General features: G+C 46.5%; 1 protein-coding gene across 3 annotated transcripts in view; it reads left to right on the top strand.

The window, feature by feature from the left end:
- The first annotated feature begins 244 nt into the window (after positions 1-244).
- Positions 245-25,806, top strand: part of GTPBP3 (GTP binding protein 3, mitochondrial) — a 217,860-nt gene continuing 192,298 nt past the window's right edge. The window contains exons 1-2 of one of the 3 annotated variants that reach the window (XM_073551331.1): positions 245-398; positions 523-637. The gene's annotated coding sequence lies outside the window, so the exon portion shown is untranslated. Of the gene's footprint in view, positions 403-522; positions 638-960; positions 1,080-25,806 lie in introns of those variants that run through there. The other 2 variants (XM_073551332.1, XM_073551330.1) reach the window with 2 other exon arrangements.

The raw sequence follows: 25,806 nt of genomic DNA, 5'->3' as shown, positions 1-25,806 counted from the left end.
CCTGCTTGTCTTCCATCTATCTCCACCCCCCTATTATGATTGACAGCTCTGACTTCATAGAGTTAGAGGAGGGTGGAGATAGATGGAAACCAAGCAGGTGGGAAGGTGTATAAAGCAGGGTTCCCCAACTCCAGTCCTCAAGGCCCACCAACAGGTCATGTTTTCAGGATTTCTTTAGTTTTGCATCACCTGTACAATATAAGGGAAATCCTGAAAACATGACCTGTTGGTGGGCCTTGAGGACTGGAGTTGGGGAACCCTGGTATAAAGGATTGGCCCCGCCGTGATGTGCTTGGTTGAACAGTCGTTCTGTGCGGACAGGGTCCCTCCAACAGTCGCAGGTGGAGCGCCTCTCTGCCCAGGAGCCCATACACCTGCTCCAGACTTGTACGGCACGTGTCAGTAAGGGGTTAAAAACCGGTTATTTTATCATACTTTATACCATTTTTCTTATTATAACAAACATTTTTTTCAATTGCTGACATTGTTTTTTGTTAACACATTTCCTGTGCATCCCTTCAGGGGGGATTAGAAGTACTGGCCCCACCACCGCACCGATAGTGCTATCGGCCAAGACAACCCCTCTGAGTGTGACCCTGTCAGCCATGACTGTGACCTGCTGAGCCAAGCGAATCCGGTGAGCTCCGTCTTGCACGCTTCCTGCTAGGTCCCGTCGGCTGCCCCGGGGCCCTCGGCATGATCTCCACCACCTAGTCACAAAGAACGACACGCTTAGGCATCCATGCTCGGAGCGGCGGCTGCAGCACACGCCGAGAGCCTCATCCTAGCGACTGCCGCCAGAAGTGTGCTGGTGCGCGCGCCCCCCGGTCATATCTACGCGAGGGGTCGTGCCTAAGACCCGTCTGCATCCGCCCATCACATACGCACCGTAGTTTCCGTAAACAGCTCTGCTACAGTACAGACACGAAAATAACACGTTATCCGTTCCATAGGCGACAGTTGGCCAGCGGGAGGTTGTGGAGCTTCTGATCATCCAATCAGTAGCGGGTTATTTGGCAGCTCCACCAATGAGCGCTTGGCTGGCGAGTGTGCCTGCAGGAGGCACGTGACAATTCGAGGTACAGTAGTCCATGTGTGGCGCCTTGACCCAGATGGCGGGGAATGATGGGCTGGGCAGTGTGAGGACTCAGTAGTATAGGAGAAGCCGATGGAGCAGCAACGTTTACAGAGGCCGTCCATATATTTGTTTGCTTTGTATCTGCTATTTCCTGTCATTAGCCATTTTGTGCCACGCAATCAGTGGATGCGTCTTCCCAAAATTCTGAAGAGGAAAGCGGGTCAGGAGGACCCCAGGGAATGGGCAGGGTCAGCCTGGGGCCCACAGGGAGGATGGACTCTAGGGGCCCACCCTACAGCTGTATGCAAATATCTGTTGGCCATTATCCTTATTATAGTGGAGCATCAACTGTAAAGGGGGCTTCACACATAGCGATATCGCTAGCAATATTGCTAAAGCGTTAGTGACGCAGCAGCGATATCGCTACATGTGATACCTCCGACCGGCTCCCCCGCTGCTCATCGCTGATCGCGCGAGATCTTCCTGGACCGTTTCTTGTCGGCCGCTTCCTGCTGGGCTTCCTGCTGGTGCCGACGAGCGACGCATAGACACAGGCGGAGGACGTCATCATCGCCACGTCGGACAGGTAACGACCGCTGCTGCATCGCTGGTGAGATCTGCCTGTTTGGCAGCTCACTAGCGACCATTTAGCGATGCACCAGCGATCCTGACCGGGTCGTATCGTCGGGATCGCTGGTGCATCGCTAAATGTAACGGGTCCCTAAGTCTGGGTTCACATTGTGTTAGGGGCAATACGCTGACGGGATCCGTTACATAGTGCCACTAACGCTATGTAACGGATGTGTTAACGCACTCATTGCCCACAATGACAGTAGTGCATCCTAACACATGCCAAAATCGGCATGCGTTAGCGATGATGTGTTACTTCATGACGCACCCTCGAACGCGGTCTGTAGCGTTCGGGGGTGCGTCAGGTCTAGCGCACAGCGAACGGACGCGTTAGCTGTGCATAGACCTGTATGGGATGACGTGTGATAGCACATGGAAACGAATTGCTACCATGCGTTAGCACATACGTTAGCGCTAGGGCACAAAAGATGTCAAAATTTACATCAGCGTTAGCGCATCCGTTTAACGGATCCATTAAACAGATGCCCCTAACACAATGTGAACCTAGCCTAATACACAGGCGGCTACTGCAAATCTGTGCACATCACAACTGGGATTTACAATTATGGTAGATAGCATTGAAGGTGTTTTTAGTTAAAAGAAGTTATAATAATACCACATAGAAGGGACAAAAACCGCCACACCATGATTGGACTGCATAGTCCACCACATAGTGACCAAATAATACATACAAGGGAGTACAGCCATACCGTGACCAGACCACATATTGCCACCACATAGTGACCGAATACCACCAAATATACGGGACAAATAACACTACACTGTGACCAGTCCACAAATACCACCACATAGTGACCAAATAATACCACATACAGGGGATAAATACAGCAATACCATGACCAGACCACAAATTACCACCACATAGTGACCAAATAATACGACATACAAAGGAGAAATACCACCACATTGTGACTGGATAATACCACATGCAAGAGAGAAATACCGCCACACCATGACCAGACCACATTACCACCACATAGTGACCGAATAATACCACATACAGGGGATATATACAGCGACACCATGACCAGACTACATATTACCACCATATAATGACCAAATAATACCACATACAAAGGAGAAATACCGCCACTCCGTGAACAGACCACACAATACCACCACATAGTGAATAATATCACATGCAAGGGAGAAATACAGCCACACCATGACCAGACCACATATTTTACCACGTAGTGACCAAATAATACTGCATACAAGGGAGAAATACCGCCACACTGACCAGTCCACATATTTCCACCACGTAGTGACCAAATAATACTACATGCAAGGGAGAAATACCGCCACATCGTGGCCAGACCACATATTACCACCACATAGTGACCGAATACCACCAAATACAAGGGACAAATACCGATACACTATGACCAGTCTACAAATTACCACCCCAGAGTAAGTGAATAATACCACATACAAGGGATAAATACCACCACACCATTACCAGACCACATATTACCACCACATAGAGACTGAATAATAACACATACAAGGGAGAAATACAGCCACACCATGACCAGAACACATATTCAACCACATAGTGACCAAATAATACCACATACAAGGGAGAAATACCAACACAGTCTCCTAAAAAGTTAATTATATTACAGCAGTAATAATGTCCCCCCCTTGCCACCATAAAATAATAATGTACGTTTCTGATTCTGGGCCCCATACAATAATTAAAGGGAACCTGTCATCTCCCCCAGGCCCTCCAACCCAGCAGCATTCACCTATTTATGACTACATTTCCTGCCTAATCAGCCCTGTATAACATTTTTTTGTGAAAAGGTTTAAATAAAGAAAGCATTTATATTGCCTTCATTTTCTATGCTAATGAGGGCATTGACTGGTCGATGAGGCAATAGTTCCCCCTCACTAGTTGGCCCTCTTTCCACGTTATCACGCCCTTGTGGGCGTGATGACATAATTTGTTGGAGCTGTTGTCATCGACAGCCACTGCATATCTCATGCACGCACACACATTTCAGCAGCATCACTGCACCTCTGCAGTTGGGTGTACACTTCCCAGCTTAAGAGGCGCACTGTGCATGTCCGGAAGCCATCTTGTGCACATGGAAAAAGGGCTGACTAGTCTGGGGCAACTAACACCCCATCGACTAGTTAAAGCCCTAATTAGCATAGGAAATGGGGACATTATAAATCTTTTTTAAAGGGAACCAGCAGGATTGTGCTCAATAACCTACAGACAGTGTCAGGTTGGCGCAGTTATACTGATTAACATGATACCTTGGTTGATGACATCCATCTTGTGATTGTTTAATCTGTATTTGTAGTTTTCCTTCATGAGATTTTCGTGCTTCGGGGCGGCCTGTGGGGGAGGATTTTATTTAGTGCTCAGCTTACATATTCATCTGTATGGGCTTAAATAACAGGTCACTTAGCATTCAGTGACCTGCCTCCTATTTCACATACTTCATGTAATGTTGGCTTTGAAAAAAAAAATTACATCCAGCAAAATGGCGTCGGCAACGACGCTTGCGCAGTAGCATCTATCTCTTACCAATAGATGCTACTGCGCAAGTGCCGCTGCCGGTACCATTTTGCTGCAGCCAAATTTTTTTTGCTCCAGCAAAATGGCTGTGGCGCTCACATAGTACCATCTATTGGTAAGCGATAGATGCTACAATGCATGCACCACGCTGCCATTTTGGTGGATGTAATTTATTTTTTCTAAGCCCACAATAGTATTTGCAGTATGTAAAATAGGGGCAGGTCACTGAAGTATCAGTGACATGTCTTAAGCCCAGAAAGATAAGTATGTAAGCAGAGCACCATGAAAAGACCCCCCACAGGCCGCCCCGAAGCACGAGAATCTCACTAACTGAAAAATACAAATAAAGATTGAACAACAACCAGAAGACTGATTTAATCAACCAAGGTATCATTATAATCAGTATAACTGTGCCTATAGTTTACTTGGCTAAATCCTGATGACAGGTTTTTACAAAAAATGTTATATAGGGTTGATTAGGAAGGGAGTTTACTCGTAAATAAGTGAACGTTGCTGGGTTGGAGGGCATGGGGACCTGACAGATTTCCTTTAAGGCTCTCATCCTGGAGCCCTTTACTTAACCCCTTTCTGCCAGCTGATGTACTATACCGTCCATGTGACCGGGACAATTTGACCATGGACGGTATAGTACGTCATAGCGATTGGCCGTGTACACGGGTAATGTGCGGTCGATCGTGGCCGGGTGTCAGCTGATTTTCACAGCTGACACCTGGCACTAAGTGCCAGGAGCAGTCACAAACCGCTCCTGGCACTTTAACCCCCGAAATGCTGCGATCGAACACGATCGCAGCATTCCAGGAGCAGGCAGAGGACTGACAGCCACTCTGCCTTTGGATCGGAAACCCCGCTGGGGTCCCAATCGATGCCATGGTAACCCGATGTCGTCATGATGACATTCGGGTTACAAGAGCTGAGAAACTTCCTGTCATGCGTAGTGCATGTCAGGAAGTGTCTCAGGTCAGTGTGCCGTAATTGCACCGCTGACAGCTTCTATAACATGCAGATGCTGATTCATCTGCATGCTATAGAAGCGATCAGCCTACAAAAAATGATTGTCCCATAGTGGGACAAAGTGTAAAAATTAGAATAAAGTTAAAAAAAAAGATATATAATTGTAAAAATATTAAAAATAATGAAAAAATCAATATACTATCACTAAATAAATATTTGAATGAAAAAATCTAAACAATAAAAGTACACTTTTTTGGTATCGCCGCGTCTGTAATGACCCTGACCTATAAAACTGTCCCACTAGTTAACCCCGTTAATGAACACCATAAAAAAGGCAAAAAACAATGCTTTATCATCATACTGCAGAACAAAAAGTGGAATGACACGCGATCAAAAAGAAGGATATACATAAACATGGTACCGCTGAAAACGTCATCTTGTCCCGCAAAAAGCTATGCTGTATGGCAGCTCATCAGCGAAAAAATAAAAAAATTATAGCTGTTAGAATAAAGTGATGCAAAAAGTAATTTTTTCTATAAAATAGTTTTTAATATATAAAAGCACCAAAAGATATAAATGAGGTATCGCTGTCATCGTACTAACCCGAAGAATTAAACCGCTTTATCAATTTCACCACACGTGGAACGGTATAAACGCCCCCCAAAAGAAATTCATGAATTGCTGGTTTTTGCTCATTTTGTCTCCCAAAAAGACACACCACACCACATTTTAAAAAAGACATCAACAAACTGGAGCAAGTTCAGAAAAGAGCGACCAGAATGGTGACCGGTCTGCAAACCCTGTCTTATGAGGAAAGGTTGCAGGATTTGGGAATGTTTAGTTTGCAAAAGAGAAGACTGAGAGGAGACTTAATAGCTGTCTACAAATATCTAAAGGGCTGTCACATTGTAGAAGGATCAACTTTATTCTCATTTGCACAAGGAAAGACTAGAAGCAATGGGATGAAACTGAATGGGAGGAGACACAGATTAGATATTAGAAAAAACTTTTTGACACAGTGATCAATGAGTGGAACAGGCTGCCACGAGAAGTGGTGAGTTCTCCTTCAATGGAAGTCTTCAAACAGAGGCTGGACAGACATCTGACTGGGATGATTTAGTGAATCCTGCTTTGAGCAGGGGGTTGGACCAGATGGCCCAGGAGGTCCCTTCCAACTCTACGATTCTATGATTCTATGATTCTAAAATCGGAATAGAAAGTGATCAAAAAGTGTCATGTGCCCGAAAATTATACCAATAAAAACGTCAGCTCCTCTCGCAAAAACAAGACCTCACATAATTCTGTGGGCCAAAATATGGAAAAACTATAGCTCTCAAAATATGGTGATGCAAAAACTACTTTTTCCAACAAAAAGCGTCTTTTAGCGTTTGACGCTCTTTAAAGGGAATCTGTCACCCTTTTTTTCGGCTTGCAGCTGCCGGCATAGACATCGGGGGCTTATCTACAGCATTCTGTAGTGCTGTAGATAAGCCTCCGATGTAACATGAAAGATAAGAAAAACATTATATTATACTCACCGGGGTGGGCGGTCCGGTCCAATGGGCGTTGCGGTCCGGTCCAACGCCTCCCTTCTTCATGCGGTGACATCCTCTTCTCCCGTCCTGTAATGGCTGCGGCGCAAGCGCACTGCTCTGCCCTGTTGAGGGCAGAGCAGAATTCTGCAGTGCGCAGGTGCCGGACCTCTCCCGAGTCCTGCAGTGCGCAGGCGTCGGGAGAGGTCCGGCGCCTGCGCACTGCAGAATTCTGCTCTGCCCTCAACAGGGCAGAGCAGTGCGCTTGCGCCGCAGCCATTACACGATGGGAGAAGAGGATGTCATCGCATGAAGAAGGGAGGCGTCGGACCAGACCGCAACGCCCACCGGACAGAATGCTGTAGATAAGCCCCCGATGTCTATGCCGGCAGCTGCAAGCCGAAAAAAAGGGTGACAGATTCCCTTTAAGGCCTCTTTCACACGTCCTGATATTTCCGGTACCGGAGATGTCCGTGTCTGTGTCCCACAAGGAGGGAAAAAGCGCTACAGTAAGTGCTGTTCCCCGGCGCCAGGTGCTGAACACGGCTCTCATCATTCTCCCCTGCTCTGCCGGAGATTGGCGCGAGCAGGGGAGAATGATGAGTTACATTTAACCCCTTAACGACCACCGATACGCCTTTTATCGGTGGCAGTTAAGGGTACTTAAACCACAGCGCCACCCCAGCGTCGGAATCTCTCCGAGGTCTCGGCTGCCAGGGGTAGCCTAGACCCAGAGAACATGATTCAAGTCAGTTTTTACCAACCTCAGTGTTGTGATCACTGTTTTTAGCAGCATAACGGCGACGCAAAAAAAACCAAATCAGATTTTCCATTTAATTTCTCTGATGTGATCGCACATCAGAGGAGAGAGAAATAGGGTCCTCCAGTACCCCAATCACCCCCCGGTACCTCCGTTGTCCCTGCAGGCCCCCCTGAAGTCCCCCGGGCTGCTGGCTTCTTCCGGGCGAAAATGGCGGGCGCATGCGTAGTGCGCCTGTCGAGATCTGCCGGCCAGCACCCGGCAACAATAGAAGATTTTTTTCCTATCACAGTGATCAAAATAAAAAGATAGTAAATCAAACCCCTTTTTATCACCCCCTTAGTTAGGGAAAAATAATAAAATAAAAAAATATATTTATTTCCATTCTCCCATTAGGGTTAGAGTTGGGCTAAAGTTAGGGTTCGGATTGGGGCTAAGTTTAGGGTTGAGGCTAAAGTTAGGGTTAGGCTTGGGCTTGAGTTGGTTAGGGTTTGGATTCCGGTTGGGATTTGGGTTAGGGTTAGGGGTGTGTTAGGGTTGGAGTTAGAATTGGGGAGTTTCCACTGTTTGGGCACATCAGGAGCTCTTCAAACGCGACATGCATTGAAAAGTCAAACGGCGCTCCTTCCCTTCTGAGCTCTGCCATACACCCAGACAGTGGTTTACCCCCACATATGGGGTATCAGAGTACTCAGGACAAATTGCACAACTTTTGCAGTCCAATTTCTCCTGTTACCCTTAGTAAAATAAAAAAATTGGATCTGAAGTAAATTTTTTGGGAAAAAAAGTTAATGTTCATTTTTTTTTAAACATTCCAAAAATTCCTGTGAAGCATCTGAAGGGTTAATAAACTTCTTGAATGCGGTTTTGAGCACCTTCAGGGGTGCAGTTTTTGGAATGGTGTCACTTTCTATCATATAGACCCCTCAAAGTGACTTCAAATGTGATGTGGCCCCTAAAAAAAAAAAAAAATGGTGTTGTAAAAATGAGAAATCGCTGTTTAAATTTTAACTTTTATATCTTTCTAACAAAAAAATTTTGGTTACAAAAATGTGCTGATGTAAAGTAAACATGTGGGAAATGTTACTTATTAAGTATTTTGGGTGCCATATCTCTGTGATTTAAGGGCATGAAAATTCAAAGTTGGAAAATTGCGAAATTTTCGAAATGTTTCCAAATTTTTGTTTTTTCACAAACGCAAGTTATATCAGATAAATTTTACCACTAACATGAAGTACAATATGTCACGAGAAAACAATGGCAGAATCACCGGAATCCATGGAAGCGTTCCAGAGTTATTACCTCATAAAGAGACAGTGGTCAGAATTGTAAAAATTGGCCTGGTCATTAACATGCAAACTGCCCTTGAGGGTAAGGCCTGTTTCACACTTCGGTTTTTTGGCGTCAGTCAAAATCCACCGTTTTGACGGAACGATGGATCCGTCGCAAATAGTGAAAAGGATGCAACTGATCAGTTATTTCGACGGATCCATCTAGCAGATCCGCCGAAAAAACTGATCAGTCGCATCCGTTTTTTCGACAGATCCGTTTTTTTAAAAGCCAAATGGGAGGCTCCCAAAATGTGATTGGCTACTGGAAATGACTGGAAACATATATCTTGATTGTTTGAACAACCAATCTTTGAAAGGTCGTAGAGCAAGTGGCAGAGATGGAAGGAATTCTGGTGAACATTGCGATCATATATGCGTATTTTGCTTTTGAGGCCAATCGGTTGGCCGTGATTGTTCGTGACAAGGAGGAAGAAGCAAGAAAGCGCATCCTGCGTCATCGGCGGAAGAGACGTCTTTGGATCCATCCTATCAATGCAAGGCGAATGACACGTGGGGTCTATTCAAAGCTGAGTTGAGCTGAGTTATCGAGTTGAGGCAAGACCCTGAAAAGTTCTTCCGATATTTACGCATGAGACCGGAATGCTTTGACATTTTGTTGGACCGTTTTGGAGAACGAATCAGGAGAAAGGACACCTATTTGCGGTTTTCCATTTCACTTGCGGAGCATCTGATGGTGACTCTTTGGTAAGCCTTTTTTTGTATTTTATGCTATCTCATTCAGCAGACTTCTAACTGTCATGTTGTAGCTGGTATTTTTTATTAATTATTGTCTTTGCCTTTTTTAACAGATTCCTTGCAACTGGACAATCCTTTTCTTCCCTCCATTATCAATACCGGCTTGGAATTTGTACAATATCAGGCATAGTAAAACAGACCTGCCGGGCATTGTGGGATTGTTTACAGGAGGAGTACATCCCAAATCCAACACATGAGAGGTGGCTGAAAATTGCCGATAATTTTGAACAAATATTCCAGTTCCCAGATTGCTTGGGTGCAGTAGATGGGAAGCACATAAGGATTGTAAAACCTGCTGGATCGGGCTCCGAATATTTCAACTATAAAAAGTATTTCTCATTTGTACTGATGGCCATTGCCGACGCCCAATGCAAATTCATTGCGGTGGATATTGGTGCCTATAGCCGCTCAAATGATTCCCAGGTTTTTAAAATGTCACCAATGGGGCGTCGTTTATATGGAGACACACTTGATTTTCCACCTCCGAGACCACTCCCTGGAACCTCTGGGCCACCTTTGCCATTTGTGTGTGTCAGAGATGAGGCCTTTCAACTTTCACCACACCTGCTCAAGCCATATGGAAGTAGTGGATTGATGCAAAGGAAAAAATTATTTCACTATCGTTTAACACGAGCACGCAGAGTTGTGGAGTGCGTCTTCGGGATTCTAACAGCAAAATGGCGAGTCAGGCTGACCTCTATCAAACTGAGACTGTGGATGAGGTGGTGAAGGCTTGTGTGGTCCTGCACAATTTTGTTATATCCAAGGAGCAGGTATCCATGGAGGAAAATGTGTCCAAAACCACCTTGCGTGATTATGAAAATATAACTTTTCGGCGTGCTGTTGCAGTTTCAAGAATGAGGGACAAATTTGCTGACTACTTTATCACATGAAGGAAGAGTTGATTGGCAGGATGACATGGTATGATATGTTTGTGTTGTGCGATATTGTATGTTGGGAGTACCATAGTTATTGCTTAACTTAGATTTGGGATTATGCCATGTTTTTTGTACCAGGATCATTTGTGATTATACCATTTTTTTTTTAAACCAAGTTTTATGCCTTCACCAAATTTGGCAGCATTTTCTGTAAACTCACAATGTTTTTACCTTTCGAACTTATATTTTATGTTTAGTACCTTTTAAACAAAGTGTTGTAAGTTAAATACAATAGACAGCCAATAAATCATATTTAAACAAAAAACGTGTTTTATTTAACAGAAAAGTTTGCAAATCAGTAAACTGTGGGGTGGAGATAGTATCGGAGGGGCTGGAAGGGTGGACCACGTCGATAGGGGGGGAAGGCGACTGGGTTGGGGTTGATCTGAAGTGGCAGGTGGGGAGAAAACATGAGGTTGAGCAGGGAGGATAGGTTGGGTGGGGGGGGGGGTTGTGTTGGGGTAGGTGGGAAATTGTACACGCCAGGAAGTTGGGCCGGGGAAGGAAGATGTGACATAGTAACATAGTTATTAAGGTTGAAGGGAGACTTTAAGTCCATTTAGTTCAACCCATATCCTATCCTAACTTGCCCTAACATGTTGATCCAGAGGAAGGCAAAAAAAACCCATGTGGCAAACAGTAAGCTTCACATTGGGGAAAAAAATTCCTTCCCAACTCCACATACGGCAATCAGACTAGCTTGCCCAGTGTTTTACAATTAATCACATAATTATACATCTTGTTCGTTCTACCCAAGTGCATGACCTTACATTTATCCCCATTAAAGCTCATTTGCCATTTATCAGCCCAAGCTTCGAGTTTACATAAATCCTCCAGTAATATAATATTGTCCTCCTCTGTATTGATTAACCTGCAGAGTTTAGTGTCATCTGCAAATATTGAAATTCTACTCTCTATGCCCCCTACAAGGTCATTAATAAATATGTTAAAAAGAAGCGGGCCCAAAACTGACCCCTGTGGTACCCCACTGCTAACCGTGACCCAGTCCGAGTGTGTGACGGGGAAGGAAACTGTGGGGAAGGCATGTGGTACTGGGACTGACTCTGGAATTGGGAAGAGTTTTGGAATTGGGAAGGATTTTTGTAACGGCAAGGAGTTGGGTACTGGGAAGGATTGGGAGGAGGGACAGTGGATGGGGGGGAAAGGTGTGGGAGGAACTAATGTGGTAGGTCTAGGGGATTTGGAGATGGCCTGCGCTAGAGCAGCCTGGCAGCCTTGCATTACATGCATCTGCAGGTCAGGAGTTAGATGCTCCATGCTCGCGAGTACCGACTGAAAATATAGGTGATTCGGCTGTCTACTTACATCTGAAAGCATCCTATCCATACGACTGCCGAGTTCAAGGATGCTGGTGTTCAACATGTTGAACCTAGCAGTCACTTGCTCGGCCAAAAGTTTAATTGCATTCTGGAAGGATGCATTCAGATGCAAGAACTCGGGAGCATAACTCCTTTCCTGACCCCCTCAGGGGCTGCCGGCCAGAACTCAAAGGTGTTCTTGAGGTGGCTTCAGTGTCAGAGGAGTGGGGTAAAGGGAAAGCTAACTCGTCACCTGCAGCTTCATGTAACGAAGTCTGCCCAGATGCTCCAGCGCTGGTGGATGGGGCAGAGGGACCAGAAGTGAGGGAAGGGGCAGACAAAGGGTCAGAGGGGTTGGGTCACTCGACGTGGCCCACAGTAGCGGACTCCTGTGGGAACGCTCCAGAGGGGTCAAACTCTGCTGCAGGCTCCCGAGTGCTGCAAATGGTGCTGTGAAAGGAAATAAAAAAAATAATTAATATATTGATCTTGCATTGCCCTGGCTGAAAACCAAAAATAAGGTTAGCTATGTAAACATTGTGATTTCCTAAATGGGTTGTGGAATATTTACCTTCTGCTCACCATCGTCGCCCGGAGGAATGACAGGGCTCTTGCATATTTGTATTTGCTCCTGCGTCCTCCAGAGCCACTCGGGGCCCGCATCTCCTTGTTGTAGTCCCTCTTGAAGCGATCCCTAAGTGACCGCCACCGCGTGACTACCCTTTTCACCTGTAAAGTAAAAACACAAATGGGTTAAAACACAGTCCGTTATGCAACCTAAAACCCATATCTGGGAATACTTACGCACTTGAGTCTGCTGCCGAGATTCGAGGTGCTCCCAGTTGTCCACAACAATTTCACAGACTTGCTCTCAGAGCTGACGGGTGATATATGTATCAGCATGGCTGCGGTCAGCCATGTTCCACAGCGGCGCCCGTTCTCGTACCCCTTCAATGAGGCGATCCACGTCCAGACCGCCTTCGTCAACATCCGATTCGGGAGCACGCTGTGAAGACTGTTAAAAAATGAACTAAAAAAAAAATTACACTGCAAACCACATCTAAATTTAAAAAGAAAAATTAAAAAAAAAAAATAGAAAACTTACTCCAGACTGATTGCCACGCCGACCCTGGGAGCTGCTGGGAGGACCTCGTTGGCGATGGCCAAAATGTGCAGCAGACTAGAAAAAAAAAACATGTTGGATTTAGGCATGTTTTGTGTGTAATGTGATGTATGATTTTTTTTTTTTTTATGTGTTGCGTTCACTGTGATGTCTGTAGGAACGGTTTCTGAGAAACTTACACTCCACGCGGCCGCTCCGGGCATTTCTCCACCCTGTCAGTCTCCTTATGGGAGGCCCTATGTTGCATCGGCTTCCTGTGAAAACATGATTAGTGCATACAGTTTCACCCAAAATTTAAACAAACCTAAAAAAAAAATATTTAGTTACCTCAATTCTCCTACGCTGTGAGGGAGGGCTCCCAGAAGAAGACATATTGTTCTGGTGACTCAAAGTATCTGCAAGTATAAATACACTTGTTAGCTACCATACAAATTATATATTAAGTTTATGTCCTTTAATACTTACATCAGGAGTTTAGATGCTGGCCTGGTTAGTCCCTGATGGCTGGCCTGGTTGGTCCCTGCTTGAATCTGCAAGTAGAAAGACACTTGTTAGCAACTATACAAATTATATGTAAAGCTTTGTGTCCTTTAATACTTACATCAGGAGTTTAGATGCTGGCCTGGTCGGTCCCTGCTGGCTGGCCTGACTGGTCCCTGCTGGATGGCCTGATTGGTCCCTGCTTGGATCTGCATGTAGAAAGACACTTGTTAGCAACTATACAAATTATATGTAAAGCTTTGTGTCCTTTAATACTTAAATCAGGAGTTTAGATGCTGGCCTGGTTGGTCCCTGCTGGCTGGCCTTGTTGGTCCCTGCTTGGATCTGCAAGTAGAAAGACACCTGTTAAAATTATGTATAGGCAGCTGAATTAGAAAATAAAAGGTAACTCAAGAGGTAGTAGGATTTCAAACCATCCCCCCCATAAAATAATCTCCATAGGATCCCTACCCTAAAAAAAAGGCTAACTACTTTAATAGGTTTCTAAACCACCCCGCTCAAATTTTATATCTCAGCAATGTTCAAGTAGGCAAACCATCACCCTTCTGTACACACAGTAATCTCCAGCGATCTCAGGCAGGAAGGTAGTTATAAAAAATATTCCTTTATTTCTTTTATTTAAAAGAACATGTTACAGGTAGTGGATACTCCAGTGGATGGTAAAAAATCCAACGCGTTTCAACTCAAAAGAGTCTTAATCATGGAATACTCTTTTGAGTTGAAAGACATTGGATTTTTTACCATCTACTGGGGTATCCATTACCTGTAACATGTTCTTTTAACAAAAAGAAATAAAGGAATGTTTTTTATAACTACCTTCCTGCCTGAGATCGCTGGAGATTATTGTGTGTTTGGACTTGTATCCGCCAGGCCAGGGCGGCTCCGTGCGACGATGTGGTTCCTGCTATCAAGAGGACGCTAAGGGGTGAGCTGAAACATTTTTTTTCATATCACCCTTCTGTAACCCCAAAAAATCTACCAAGGCACACAAGTCTGACCTTGATATCCTCCTTCCATAATATGCGCGATGCGCAAGCTGCTGTCACGGCACCGCCAGACTCAGGGCCTGCTGTCCCGGCCTTGGCCAGTAGGAGGCGCCGGACTATCACATCACCGCCGGACTCAGGGCCTGCTGTCCCGGCCTCGGCCAGTAGGAGGCGCCGGACTATCACATCACCGTCAGACTCAGGGCCTGCTGTTCCGGCCTCGACCACTAGGAGGCGCCGGACTGTCCTATCACCGTCTGACCCGTGGCCTGCAGTCTCGGCCTTGGTCTCTGGGAGGCGTTGTGCTTCAACCCCGAGTGGTGGCGGCGATAGTCATGAGGCTCCTGCGCAGGCGTCCGCTGGACGCAGGCTTCGCTCCTCGGTCAGTCATGAAGGGGCTGGTGCATTACCATCCAGCCTGGTCCTGGGGGCAGTCCGGATGACATCATCGGGCCACGGGCCTGTAAGGGATGACCTGATCCCTCAAATACCTTGGGACTGCTCTTGCAGGCCGCCGGATATATTCTTGGTTCCCCTGCGTGTTACTGTGTGAATTGCTGTTTGACTGACTCTGACTTTTGCCTGGACTTCTGACTTTGCTTCTGCCTAACGATTCTGTACCTCTGCGACTCTCCTGGTTTATGACACTGACTTCGGCCTGGATTCTGACTCTGCTTCTGCCTAACGACTTTGTACCTCTGCTGCCCTCCTGGTTTATGACTCTTACTTTGGCCTGGATTCTGACTCTGCTTTTGCCTAACGATTCTGTACCTCTGCTGCCCTCCCGGTTTATGACTCTGGCTTCGACCTGGAATCTGACTCTGCTACTGTCTACTGTTTTTATACCATTTCTGCCTGACTGGTTTAGTCTCGGATATCATTGCCTCTGTGTCCTGTATTGGAACACCTTTCTGGCGACCGTCCTGCTCTGGTCATTGCTCCTATTCAGACAGCGCCTCCTGGGCTCTGCTATAAATCCAGATCCCTGTATAGGGGTAAAGGGTCTCAGTGTTTCTCGGGGTGCTGTCTGGCTGCAGTCCAGACCGCAGGCAGACGTCACATTATATCCGGCCACAAAAATAAAACGGCTTTTTGTGTCTATACTTAACACAGATAAAAGCAGTTTTCCTCACCTTTTTTTTTCCTTCCTCTTGACTGAGCTGATTCTTGGCCCAAACACCTGTTACATTGCTCAGCCTGGGAAGTCACTCTCAGGCTCAAACATGCTGCAGCCTGGAAGCTTCAAGGAAAATGCTGGCTGTTGGAAATCCACATTCCTGGACCATCACCCCCTGGACAGCGTTGGGGGTCAGGTATTGCCCGCAAATGCGGCCAAACTGTTGTTACCAGTTTCCCTTTCTTTTGCTAAGAAACGTCTGTGTGTGAAGGCTTATGTGGATTGTGGTGCTGCCGTCAACCTTATGGATTTTTTATTTGCTAAGAGCCTTGGTGTACCTCTGTCAAGGCTTAAAGCGCCTATTCAGACTACTGCTATTAATGGTACATCTATATTCCAAGGAGGCGTGGAATTCGTTACTGCCGAAATTTCTATGTCAGTGGGGACGTTACATAACGAACAAATGTCATTTTTTGTTATATACAATTTGTCAGATCCAGTGGTGTTAGGCATGCCATGGTTGCACCAACATAATCCGATTATTGACTGGCGCATAGGTGACGTTGTACGTTGGAGTCCATGGTGTCAGAGTAACTGTATGTCTTTTTCAGTGAACCAGATTAAAATTAAAACACCTTCTATTCCATATGCGTTTAGGGATTATGAAGATGTTTTCTCTATAGTGGAGTCGGAGAAACTACCTCCTCACAGAGAATACGATTGTCCTATCGAATTGGTCCCTGGTGCCCGTCTCCCTAAGGGGAGAATATTCAACCTCTCTGGTCCGGAGCGTGTAGCCATGAAGGAATACATTGCAGACAGCCTTCGAAAAGGCTTCATTAGACCTTCCACCTCACCTGTAGGAGCTGGGTTTTTCTTTGTAGAGAAAAAAGATGGTGGACTCAGACCATGCATTGACTACCGTGAGCTGAACGCCATAACGGTAAAGAATCAATACCCGCTGCCACTCATTCTTGATCTGTTTAACCAGTTACTGGGAGCTCGCTGGTTTACTAAGCTTGACCTCCGGGGGGCATATAACCTGGTCCGCATAACAGATGGGGACGAATGGAAAACGGCCTTTAATACACCCCTTGGCCATTTTGAGTACCTGGTAATGCCCTTCGGACTCAGTAACGCTCCTGCAGTCTTCCAGCACTTCGTCAATGATATTTTTAGAGATATTTGTGGGGTGTATGTCGTCGTATATCTGGACGACATTTTGATTTATTCTGCTGATCCTGTGACTCATGCTCAACACGTCCGTTCAGTACTGCAAAGACTGCGCGAAAACTCTTTGTTCGCGAAATTTGAAAAATGTGTTTTTTTTGCCGAAGAGGTGCAGTTCTTAGGATACATGGTCTCAGGCAAGGGGTTCCGCATGGATCCCGCCAAGATTCAACCCATTAAGGATTGGGTACAACCCAAATCGCTGAAAGCACTCCAGCGATTTTTGGGATTTGCGAATTATTATCGCAAATTCATCAGGGGATTCTCAGAGATTGCCAAGCCACTCACGGACCTTACCCGGAAAGGGGCGGACGTGACTAATTGGAATCCTGAGGCAACCAGGGCTTTTTCCACACTAAAAGGGTGCTTCGTGGCCAACCCGGTGTTGATTCAACCAAACTTGGACCACCCGTTTATTGTGGAGGTGGATGCCTCCGAAGTCGGAGTGGGAGCAGTGCTCTCACAAGGCTCTGCATCCCTCACTCAGCTTCGTCCATGTGCCTTTTTCTCCCGCAAATTCTCTGCCACGGAGAGAAACTATGACATCGGCAACCGAGAATTATTGGCAATTAAGTGGGCCTTCGAGGAATGGCGCCACTTCCTCGAAGGCGCCAAACACAAAATTACTGTTATTACCGATCACAAAAACCTAACCTACCTAGAGTCGGCTAAAAGACTAAACCCTAGGCAGGCCAGGTGGGCCTTGTTTTTCTCCAGGTTCGATTTTTTAATCACCTTTCGCCCCGGAACCAAAAATGTGAGGGCAGATGCCCTCTCCCGCAGCTTTTGTCACACACACACCGAGGACTATGAACCAGCTCCCATATTGGCAAATGGCATTGTTGTGTCGGCAGTATCTCTGGACCTTCTGGAGGAGATCCGTAGGTCATCAGAACAAGTTCCTGACTCTACGCCCCCCAAAAAATTATTCGTCCCAGCTACTTTTCGCTTACGAGTGTTAAAAGAATCTCACGACTCCGTCCTGGCAGGCCACCCTGGTCTTAATAATACCACTAGGCTGGTAACCAGGAACTTTTGGTGGCCAACGGTGGCCAAGGACTGCAAGGAGTACGTCTCAGCGTGTGAAGTCTGTGCCCGCGCCAAGTCCCCCCATAACCGTCCTGCCGGCTGGCTTCAGCCCTTGCCCACCCCTGAAAGTCCATGGACCCACATCTCCATGGACTTCATTACAGACCTGCCACCTTCCGAGGGGAAAACTTGTATTTGGGTGGTGGTGGACAGGTTCAGTAAACAGTCTCACTTTGTTCCCCTGTCCGGCTTACCCAACTCTGAAACCTTAAGCAAGTTGTTTGTTCTTCACGTTGTACGTCTGCACGGCGTTCCGGCAAATATCGTATCCGACAGGGGTACCCAGTTCGTCTCGAAGTTCTGGAGGGCGTTCTGTAGACGTATTGGTGTTGAGTTGTCTTTTTCCTCGGCATACCATCCCGAGACGAATGGTCAAACTGAGCGTGCCAACCAAACGCTGGAGCAATACCTCCGCTGCTATGTCTCAGCACATCAGTCAGATTGGGTGGAACATTTGCCATTGGCAGAGTTCGCTCTCAATAATAGATACCAAGACTCCATCAAAACCACCCCCTTCTTCTGTAACCTCGGTCTACATCCGCGCTTTGGATCATTTTCGGCCAAGATGTCGGAAATCCCAGGGGTTGAGCAAAGTATACATCGTCTAAAGACTATTTGGTCCGAAGTAAACTCTAATTTAAAAGGGGCTCAAATTAGACAGACTTCGGCAGCCAATAGACGACGATCCCAGGGGCCGCACCTGGGAGTTGGTGACAAGGTTTGGCTCTCTACAAGAAACATCAAACTTAAGGTACCGTCAGCCAAACTGGGTCCCAGGTTCATCGGACCATATGAAATATTAGAGGTAATTAACCTAGTAGCGTTTCGGTTAAAACTCCCGCAGTCTTTTAAAATTCCTAACGTTTTTCATAAGTCCCTCCTCAAGGTATACCGCTCCCCAATTCGTCCCGTCCGGTCCCCTCCTCCTCCAGTTTTGGTCAAGGGCGCCTTAGAGTACGAGGTCCAAGGCATATTTGATTCCCGTCTAGTGAGAAACTCGGTACAATACTTGGTGCATTGGAAGGGCTACGGCCCAGAGGAGAGGTCCTGGGTCCCCGCTAGTGACATTCGTGCAAAGCGGTTGATTAGCAGGTTTCACCTCCTCCACCCTGACAAACCGGGTTTTGAGGGTCCGGAGGCCCCTCTTAGAGGGGGGGGTACTGTCACGGCACCGCCAGACTCAGGGCCTGCTGTCCCGGCCTCGGCCAGTAGGAGGCGCCGGACTATCACATCACCGCCGGACTCAGGGCCTGCTGTCCCGGCCTCGGCCAGTAGGAGGCGCCGGACTATCACATCACCGTCAGACTCAGGGCCTGCTGTTCCGGCCTCGACCACTAGGAGGCGCCGGACTGTCCTATCACCGTCTGACCCGTGGCCTGCAGTCTCGGCCTTGGTCTCTGGGAGGCGTAGTGCTTCAACCCCGAGTGGTGGCGGCGATAGTCATGAGGCTCCTGCGCAGGCGTCCGCTGGACGCAGGCTTCGCTCCTCGGTCAGTCATGAAGGGGCTGGTGCATTACCATCCAGCATGGTCCTGGGGGCAGTCCGGATGACATCATCGGGCCACGGGCCTGTAAGGGATGACCTGATCCCTCAAATACCTTGGGACTGCTCTTGCAGGCCGCCGGATATATTCTTGGTTCCCCTGCGTGTTACTGTGTGAATTGCTGTTTGACTGACTCTGACTTTTGCCTGGACTTCTGACTTTGCTTCTGCCTAACGATTCTGTACCTCTGCGACTCTCCTGGTTTATGACACTGACTTCGGCCTGGATTCTGACTCTGCTTCTGCCTAACGACTTTGTACCTCTGCTGCCCTCCTGGTTTATGACTCTTACTTTGGCCTGGATTCTGACTCTGCTTTTGCCTAACGATTCTGTACCTCTGCTGCCCTCCCGGTTTATGACTCTGGCTTCGACCTGGAATCTGACTCTGCTACTGTCTACTGTTTTTATACCATTTCTGCCTGACTGGTTTAGTCTCGGATATCATTGCCTCTGTGTCCTGTATTGGAACACCTTTCTGGCGACCGTCCTGCTCTGGTCATTGCTCCTATTCAGACAGCGCCTCCTGGGCTCTGCTATAAATCCAGATCCCTGTATAGGGGAAAAGGGTCTCAGTGTTTCTCGGGGTGCTGTCTGGCTGCAGTCCAGACCGCAGGCAGACGTCACAGCTGCCAAGCCCTCCAGCTCCTGTTACCCCCCAAAAAAAGTAACCTAGACCTTGCAGACAATACCCTCCTTCAAATCCCCCACTTGAAGATCTATTGACCACAGATACTATTTTAAAATACCCCTTTTAAAAATTTAAATACCCAATTTCTGCTCTCAACATTTTTATGCCCCTTTTATTTAAACCAATAGACCCTCAAGCAACTCTGTATTGCATGTTGTGCTTTCCTGTTTTTCATAAACCACACTTTCAAAGATACCTTGGTGAAATGATACAACGGACAGTTTTTGTATAAAAATTTTTTATTTTTTTTTTCAAACAAGTAGGAGCTATACAGCTCTTTATTTTAAATACGAGTACATTAAAATTTAACCCCCCACACAGTCAAAACACATACACAACACGCCACACAGGCACACACACTGCAGAACTTAGTTTGAAATACATGTACTGTACAGTAAAAACCTGGCTGGACACGCACACACACCACCATCACACAAGCAACAAGCCACACAGGCACATGGATGGCCCTCCCAGGGCTGTGGGGTACTCAGTACCGGGCCCGATGAGCTTCAATGGGAGATGTCACGGCAGCTGGGACCCGGTCCGTGGCCCTGGGCCGCCCATTGTAAAAGGGGGATGTTCAGTGTGCTTCTGGTAGTGAAAGTTTATAAGTGATTCGTGACGCCACCTGTGGTATTCGGCAATAGAGATGTAAGCCGACGCTGCAGACAGATCCTCTGGGACAGATGGTGTGGTGCAGCAGTGATGTTATAGCCCTCCCCAGGCAGGGCTGTAGTCCCAGGGCAGTGTAGGTGAAGTGACACTTAGATGGTGTAGTGTCAGGCGCGAGGGATGTAGCAGTGCTGGGCAGGTTGGCGCAGGAATAAGTGGAGGACACCAGGGCATGTAGTTCCAAAGCTTTACTCACAGTCTGTTGTGCAAATAGGTGCCCGCTTCCGTGCCGTGTCCTCCGGGTTAGGGACTCAGTCAACCTCCAGGCCAGATGGGATACTCCCTTCCAACATTCCGCCAACATATGTGCCTTTTCTGAACGTCTCCTCTTATAGCGCCTTTGAGTGAAGTACTCCTAGTACTGAGTTACACTGGAGTTCCTCCTGTCTAATGTTCCTATGAACTTTACTTGTACGGCAGACAGCTGTAGCCTGCTTCAGGACTCCTTGCTATTAAGTCCTGGCTCACTAATATGTTGCTGTTGTGCCCCCAAGTCTTGTGTGGGAATAAAGTGGTCACTACTTCTATTCCTCCGGTGTCTGCTGCAGGACCATTAGTATCCGTACAACCTCGGGGACCTGATCCCGGCCTTGCGCTTAGAACTTGAAAAGGGTTCTCCTCTAACCCTGGTCCTTGTCCTCTTATTCTCCTCACGTTCCGTGCTAATCCTTCTTCCCAATGGAGAATCAAGCTTCCTTTCTCTGTCTCTTTCCTGTGCCAGCAGACCCAGATCACTGTGGCCTGCTGCAGCACTTCCTTCCTCCATCCCTCTCCCGGGGATCTTCTCTGTCTCACATTCTGTCCTTCTACATCTTCACTCACTGACTGAATGAATGAAAGACAGACTGACTGACTCAACTCTTCCCGCTCTTTTGGTGCGAACTAAACTCCACCCACCTCCCAGCACGTTTCGTGTTCCAAGCAGGGAGCCACCAAGGGGTGCTTTGCTATACTCCAAGCAGGGAGCCGCCGAAGGTGCTTTGCTACACTACTTTGTGGTGTGGGGTGCAGGTGTTGGAGTGTGGTCAGGTGTTTCCACCTTACCTGGATGGTGGGGCACCACACCTCAGGAGGAGGTGCAGTACCTCTGTGGCGACTGAGCCTCAGGGGCGCCACACACACATACCGCAGAACTTTGTTTAAAATGCATCTACAGTATTACACACACAAAAAAAAAAAGACTGGACACACACACACACACACACTCACCGCAAATCACGCTAGCTGGCAGGACTCTTGGTGGCTGGCAGGCTTCTGGCTGGCAAACAGGTTCCAGGCAGGCTTCTGGATAGCAGGAGTGTTGCTGGCAGTCTTCTTCCTCTGGATGCTTGCTGGCACATGGAGGACTGAAGCCACCTGGCTGGTTTATATAGATTTTGGGGCTGTCTGGCCAATTGGGTACTAAAGACAGATTTGGAGCATGGTCAATTTAAAAAAACGGAACGACGGATTCCGTTGTTTGACGGACAGTGACGGATCCGGTGCCCATAGGCTTCCATTATAGTCAACGACGGACATTGCTGAATTCGTCGCTGTCCGCATTTTCAACGAAGAGAAAAAACGTTACAAAGTCCGTCAACTCCAGACAGCGGATACCCAAAATCCGACGGATCCGCCGCACGACGGACGCAACTGAAGGCCATCCGTCACAATCCACCGCTAATACAAGTCTATGGGGAAAACGATGGATTCGCCAGGCAATTCCGTCAGTACCTTTTTTTCCGGCAAACGGTGGATTTTTACTGACGCCAAAAAACTGAAGTGTGAAACAGGCCTAAAGTTGTTAATATTTTGCCCCATCCTGGCCCCCTATGTCCCTTCAACCTGGCTGTGCCCTTTAAATCCCTTGGCCTTATGATGGGGAGTACAGTCAGGGCTAAGAGTCCTGGGAGCACAGCCAGGGGGCCTAGACAGGGCCAAGGGACCTAGGGGGCCCTTGTCCCTGGTTGTGCCCTCTAGGTCTCTTGGCTTGGCCCCAGGATCATGCCACATCCACAGTAACCTTAGAAAGAAAAAAATAAGATCCCTCTTTACCTACCGGCGCTCTATGTGCTTTGCATCGTCTTCTTCTTAGATTCGGCGTGCTCGTGTTTAAATGGGCACCAGCGTAGAAGAAGCTGGTGGCAGATGTGAATGCGCCCATCACTGTCATGCGCCGCCTGCAATGGGCGCCCATAAATCAGCCTTCTTCTGCAAGGTTGGCGGCCTATTGCGACAGCAACACGACAATGCATTTCAACTGACTGTGCGTACTCGGAGTCACATTCAGTTGACATCAGCATTCCTGCTCTGATTCCTGCCCGGGAGGTGATGGTGATAGTGGTGGGCGCCAAAATATGTTGGCAGCTTTATTCTTGTAATGGCCTGTAAAGGAATTTTTGTGGGGGAATTATATCTGCTGTTATGATAACGACTTTATGTTATATATTTTTGAGTACCTCCACAAACTAGACATTTCTCATTTCTACAAGTCAGTTATATTAAAGGGGCTGTCTCCACCTATGTGGTGCCACCCTGGCAAACAGCTGTTTTGTCAGATACATTAGACCACCAGGACATTGGTATATACAGTGGGGAAAATATGTATTTGATACACTGCCGATTTTGCAAGTTTTCCACCTACAAAGAATGGAGAGGTCTGTAATTTTTATCGTAGGTACACGTCAACTGTGAGAGACAAAATCTAAATGTAAAAAAAAAAATACAGAAAATCACATTATATGATTTTTACATAATTAATTTGCTTTTTATTTCGTATTTAAGTATTTGATACAATAGAAGAACAAAACTTAATATTTGGTACAGAAAGCTTTGTCTGCAATTACAGAGATCAGGCATTTCCTGTAGTTCTTTACCAAGTTTGCACACACTGCAGCAGGAATTTGGGCCCACTCCTCCTTACAGATCTCCAGATCTTTCAGGTTTCCGGGCTGTCGCTGGTCAACATTGAGTTTCAGTTCCTTCCAAAGATTTTCTATTGGGTTCAGGACTGAAGACTGGCTAGGTCACTCCAGTACCTTGAAATGCTTCTTACAGAGCCACTCCTTAGTTGCCCTGGCTGTGTGTTTCAGGTCATTGTCATGCTGGAAGACCCGGCCATGACCCATCTTCAATGCTCTCAGTGAGAAAGGAAGGTTATTGGCCAAAATTTTGTGATACATGACCCCTTCCTCCCTTCAATACAATGCAGTCGTCCTGTCCCCTTTGGAGAAATGCAACCCCAAAGTATGATGTTTCCTCCACCATGCTTCATAGTCGAGACTGTGTTCTTAAGGTTGTACTCATCCTTCTTCCTCCAAACATGGCGAGAGGAGTTTATATCAAAGTCTTCTATTTTTTTTCTCATCTGACCACATAACCTTCTCTAATGCCTCCTCGGGATCATTCAGATGGTCACCGGTGAGCTTCAAACGGGTCTGGACATGTGTAGTGTGAGGAGGGGGATTTTGTGTGCCCTGCCGGATTTTAATCTATAACGGCGCAGTGTGTTACTTACGGTAATGTTTGAGACTGTGGTTCCAGGTCATTGACCAGGTGCTCCTGTGTAGTTCTGGGCTGATTCCTCACCTTTATCAGAATCATCTTTACCCCACTAAGTGAGATCTTGCATGGACCCCAGACCGAGGAAGATGGACAGTCATCTTGTGTTTCTTCCATTTCTGTCTAATAATTGTGCTAACAATTGTTGCCTTCTCATCAATCTGATTATCTATTGTCCTCTAGTCCATCCCAGCCTTGTTCAGGTCTACAGTTTTGTCCTTGGTGTCCTGAGACAGCTCTTTGATCTTGGCCATGGTAAAGAGGTTTGAGTGTGATTGAGTGTGTGGACAGGTGTCTTTTATACAGGTAACGAGTTCAAACAGATGCAATTAATAACATGTAATGGGTGCAGAGTAGGAGCTCTTCTTAAGAGAAACAACTGAGAGGTCTGTGAGATACAGAATTCTTGCTGGTTGGTAGGTGATCAAATAATTAAATTGCATTTTATTGCATGAAATATGTAAATATCATATAATGTGATTTTCTGTTTTTTTATTTTAAGATTATGTCTCTCAGAGTTGAAGTGTACCTACAATAAAAATTATAGACCTCTCTCTCCATTCTTTGTCGGTGGGAAAACTTGCAAAATTGGCAGTGTATCACATACTTATTTTCCCCACTGTAGTTCATGAGACAACCCTTGTAAAAAGGGTTGGACAATGTTTGCAAATTTTATATTCTATATATGGCCCCCACACTTAATAAGCTACAATGGCATGTAAAAGTTTGGGCACCCATGGTCAAAATTACTGTTATTATATCTATCCCCCAGTATAATGTTCCCCACAGTAAGCCTCAAGTATAATGTGCGCCATAGTCAACCCGCCTTGTTATGCCCCATTCATTGGGAAAATAATGTAAGAAACAAGGCTTCCTGTACACTGAGGCTACCGCCTTTTCTAACCCATGGGCGGACACTGACAGCTTGGGGCCCCTGTACAAGAAATGTGTCTGGGGCCTCTCTGCCTGCCAGGTACACCGCTTATGATGAGGGTAATCTTTCAATGGGACCCCTGGAGCCTCAGACTCTGAGACACAAGCCAGATCGCTCTTATTATTACTGCCATGCAAGAAGGGGCATACATGGCAATCACAGGGTCCCATAGCAAAAGTTCTATTTTGCACTGAGATGGGGATATATACCTACAGTCATATGTAAAAGTTTGGGCACCCCTATTAATGTTAACCTTTTTTCTTTATAACAATTTTGGTTTTTGCAACAGCTATTTCAGTTTCATATATCTAATAACTGATGGACTCAGTTATATTTCTGGATTCAAATAAGGTTTATTGTACTAACAGAAAATGTGCAAATTGCATTTAAACAAAATTTGACCGGTGCAAAAGTATGGGCACCCTTATCATTTTATTGATTATTCCCGCTTAATTGATTTATCCCGCTTAATTGTAAAGTGCTCCCGCTTAATTGTAAAGTGCTGCGGAATATGTT

This window comes from Dendrobates tinctorius, unplaced genomic scaffold (assembly GCF_039654945.1).
Source record: "Dendrobates tinctorius isolate UK_male_01 unplaced genomic scaffold, ASM3965494v1 ptg000175l, whole genome shotgun sequence".
In the NCBI taxonomy this organism is placed as follows: Eukaryota; Metazoa; Chordata; class Amphibia; order Anura; family Dendrobatidae; genus Dendrobates; species Dendrobates tinctorius.
The sequence above is the reverse complement of the archived record's forward strand: the minus strand, read 5'-3'. Positions and strand labels throughout refer to the sequence as shown.